The following is a 4,839-nucleotide window of genomic DNA, read 5'->3' on the forward strand; positions in this document are numbered from 1 at the left end:
TCTCGGGTGGCAATGGGATCACCCCTCTCTCCAATTGTGGCCAACCTATATATGGAATACTATTAAAAGAAAGCCCTTGAAACATACCCCTGCGAAACTTGCTAAGATTTGTTTACGGTCAACAATTTTCACATTTCAAGGAGATTACTATGAGCAGACATCTGGGGTGGCAATGGGATCACCCCTCTCCAATTGTGGCCAACCTATATATGGAATACTTTGAAAAAAAAGCCCTTGAAACATACCCTTTGAAGCGAACTTGGTGGAAAAGATTCATCGATGATATCAACCTAAAATGGACTCATGGTAGGATAGAACTTGATAAGTTCTTTATACACCTTAACTCTATCTCTCACAAAATAAAATTTACTATGGAGGTGGAGGAAAACAATAGGATCCCTTTCTTAGATGTTCTTATCATTAGGAAGGAGGATGGCTCTTTAGGACATAAAGTTTTTAGAAAATCAACTCACACAGAAAGCTACCTCCACGCTGAATCATACCATCACCCGTCCCAGAAGCTTGTTGTTCTTAACACTCTTGCCATTAGAGCCCTTCAATTTTTTGACTCTGAACATCTCGAGGAAGAGAAGAAACATTTATCTTCGATATTTAAGGGTATAGGATATAAAGAAATAGATATTAGGAGAGCTATAGAAAGAGCGGAAAGAAGAGTGGTTTCAGAGGAACCTAAAGCCCAAAACCTTCCTCAGTGTGGTAGAGTTTTCCTACCATATATTCAAGGGGTGACAGATAAGATTGCCAAAATCTTAAAAAGAAAAGACATAGTCACTCAGTTCTCAGCAACTAGAACAATTAAACAGGGTATGAGGTCTGTCAAGGATGATATTGATAGACATCAACTCAAGGGGGTTTATAAAATTGATTGTTCCTGTGGCAAGTGTTACATTGGTGAAACAGGGCACTCTCTACAGAAAAGACTTAAGGAACATGGAGCAGATATTAAGAATGGAAGGTCTCGTACGTCGGCCCTTGTGGAGCATTCCTCAAAAACAAAACACCAAGTTTGTTTGGAGAGCACCTCAATTATCGCAACAAGAGAGGAACAATACCATAGACGAAAGATTAGGGAGGCACTTGAAATTATAAAACATCCGCAGAATCTCAACAGAGACAACAATATCGAGATTAGTGGAAGTTGGCTTCCTTTAATAAAAGGAATTAGGACCACCAATACATTTCAGGTAGTCAGGTAACTCCTCTCCTCTCCTATTATATTTTTTGATCTCATACTAAAAATATAATTAAAAAATAAAAATAGTTAAATAATTATTATTATGATTCTTAATAATAATTATCATTATTATTATCAAGCATCTATAATAATAATCATTTAATGATTAGTTATAATCATAATACTAATTATTTAATAATAATAATAATAAGAATATTTCATCTATAATAATAATTATTATTAGAACTTCTGTATTAAGTTATAAGAGTATAACTAATTTTAATAAAATTAATAAACTAATTGGCGAAGAGATATTATAACTAAAAGAATAGTAATTATTTGAAGATTAGTTATAATAATAATATAAATAATTCTTAATAGTATCATTAAATATTTACAATAAAAATTAATTATTATAATAGCATTTAGCTTACTAAACAAGTAATTAGTATTTAATTATAAGATTTAGTAACTAATTAAATCTAATAAAATTAGTTATATTATTAAAATAAAACAAATTTATTTATTAATAATACTAATAATAAATTAATTATCATTATAAAAATTTGATTATTATTATAAGAATTATGAATCAATTAATTAATTTATTAAAATTAAGATATAATAATAACCAAAAATAAAAATAAAAAAATCTATATTACTAATTAATCTAATAAAACATTACAAAATTGTCACATTATATAACACAACATTATACATAATCTATTAATAATAAACTAATTATTATATAACACAACATTATACATAATCTATTAATAATAAACTAATTATTAAAATAACTTTAAATGAAAATAATAAAATACAAATTATTATAAAATTATAATAAAACTTTAAAGCATGGTCAATAATTATTATAAAATAATAAAAATAAAAACAAATATAAAATTTTTAAAGCGGACCTCATTTCTTTGAAATAAAATTATCCTAAAAATATCTTAAGACTATTTATACTCTCAGTAAGCTGTTCTTCTTCTATTATCATTCAGTAATTGTCTCGATGATGGATCCCTGTTGGGATTTGAAACATTGAGAATTAAATTATCTTATCTAATGTTTACTTTAAAAAATATATATATATATATATATTTTTATTTTTTAAATCTATTTTTTCTACATTTTAATTGGTTAGAATCTTATTGTGTAATGATAAAATGTACTATGTATTTTGACAGATTAATAAATTTAACATAAAAATTAAATAACAATGTCTAAAATCTATATTATAAAATGAATTTAATTTATTTTCATAAATATTTACTTTGTAAGGCGTTTCCCTCTGAAATGGACTCCCCCAAATGCCTTTCTATCCTAATCGTAGCCGTTAGATCTTTTGTTAGACAATTGAAAAAATTCAACCGTCTAATTTAATAAAAAAATGTTTTAAAACATTAAAAAACCTTAAAAAGCGTTATTAGGGCAATGAACAATGCCCTCCGCTTGACATCTGTGCACTTTTTACAGAGGAGTTCCAGATAGAGTCCGTTTGAATTCTTAGTGGAGTTTATGGCAATGAACTCCAGCGCCGGCGAAGCCTTTTCGTGGCCTCAAGGATGGCGTTAAAGTCCCTTTTGTTGGCGAAATCAGGTGGGTATTTTTGAAGGAGGCAGTGTATGGCTGCGAAATCCGAAGAATTTGGCACTATTAATATAGGGTATTGCTGTGGCAGTATTTGGAGCTATTCTTTTTTTTGGTTCTGGTTGGCTTTCTTAACAGGGCCGTGCCTAAAAAGAGTGAGAGGGATGCCTGGTTTGAGGTCAATAATCAAATTCTAAATGTGCTTTTTACCATGATGTGCCTTTATCTACACCCACAACGTTGTTATCATCTTTTACTTCTCATTAGATGGAAACCAGAGGACATTGTCAATCTTAGAAAGGTCTACTATAAAAATGAGACTTACAAACCTCATGAGTGGGCACACATGATGGTAGTTGTGCTACTTGTGCAAATAAATTGTTTTGCACAGTATGCGCTCTGTGGTCTGAATTGGGGCTATAAGAGATCACAACGTCCGGCTATTGGATTGGGTTTGTGCGTTTCTGTTGCAATAGGCGCCCCTGTTGCAGCTGGTCTTTATCTTATCTTGAGTCCTCTTGGGAAAAATTACGAAGCCGAATGTGATTTGGAGACTATGGTTATAAGTATCACTGATGCAGATGCAGATGCAGATGTTATTAGGATAGATGATAACTCTGTGAAAAACAAATCTACATACGCGCGGCTTGAGAAGAAATACTCTCTTCTTAGAAGAGGTAGTAAAAGAATGGAACCTAAACCGGAATGGCAGGGAGGTCTATTTGACTGCTGGAGTGATCCTTCTATTGCATTTTTTCAACATTTTGTGGGTTCTGCGTTTTTGGGTGGAATATGGATAGACTGGGGTTTGGGAACATGTATGTGCACATAGTGACCTTCATTTTGTTGTGCATGGCCCCTTATTGGATCTTCACCTTAGTTGCTGTCAATATTGATAATGAGAATATTCGGGAAGGTCTTGGTATCACTGGGATCATTCTTTGCGTGTTTGGGCTTTTGTACGGTGGGTTTTGGAGGATTCAAATGCGAAAGAGGTTTGGCTTACCTGGAAATGGCTGCTGTTGTGGGCAACCTAATGTGACAAATCTAATGCAGTGGCTTTTCTGCGGTGTTTGTTCTCTCTGTCAGGATGTTTGCACTAGAAATTTCTATGAGGTCTGTGAGGATAAACTCTATTCTAAAAAATATCTTGGCCAAGATTCACAAGACCTGAGAGATGCTTCACCGAGTTTGGCTCCGTTGGGTCATGAACCAGGATCACCAGCTTTGAATTCACCCTCTTGGGTCAAATCAGACATGTCACCAAATTTGAATGCTCAAGCTTCAGTGTTGCCAGTTTTGAGTCCAATGCATTATTCCATTGAAAACTCTCTTCCTCCACAGGGTATGCCCCTTGTGCGGGAAGGGTCGACATTTCCTTTGTCTAACTTTCTTTCAGCGGAAACTCATATTACGATTTCTCCAGATTCAGAATCAGCGGATGCACATAACGTGGCAGCTCAAACAGAAAATCTAAAGAGGGACGGCTATCCAATGAATGCACCCATTCCCCAGAGGCTCGAAAAATAAGAATAGGGCATTAACGCAATCATACTCCTATGGTTGATGGCTGGAAGGTTAAATTAAATTACCCTAGAAACTTGTCTAGTATTAAGATGCATCTAGACATTGACTTGTTCTGTAGCTTTCTATAGTGCCCATTGTTACAATTTACACTTCAGGTTTGGTTGATTCTTTTCTTTATTCGATACAGTGGTTAGATAGAAACGTTCATTGGCATTGTTCTTTAGTCCATCAAACCTTACCTTACTTAGAAGGGGTTGATTGGTGCAGGAACAACATTTCGAGCTTTACAGATCATCCATCCGTCTTTTATGTTGCTCCACGGACTGTGAAAGTAAGAAATGTGAGATAAGAGCAGTCAACAGTTCCTTACTGATGTATACTTGTATGCAAATACGCAGAATATGAGATTCTGATTTTTAACTGTGTTGATGCAATTTAATTTTGCTTTCTCATTTAAATTATCTGACTGAATCCTTTGTAGTGAGTTAGTGATATATTTTGGGACAAACTACATTACCTGT

The 4,839-nt window shown here is 33.4% G+C and overlaps 1 pseudogene; it reads left to right on the plus strand.

The window, feature by feature from the left end:
* Positions 1 to 371: 371 nt before the first annotated feature.
* Positions 372 to 4,321, plus strand: LOC149247445 (uncharacterized; annotated as a pseudogene).
* The last annotated feature ends 518 nt before the right edge of the window (positions 4,322 to 4,839 follow it).

Source organism: Pinus tabuliformis, chromosome 7, assembly GCF_031772625.1.
Source record: "Pinus tabuliformis cultivar Carrire ecotype Pingquan chromosome 7, CPIR1, whole genome shotgun sequence".
Taxonomy (NCBI): Eukaryota; Viridiplantae; Streptophyta; class Pinopsida; order Pinales; family Pinaceae; genus Pinus; species Pinus tabuliformis.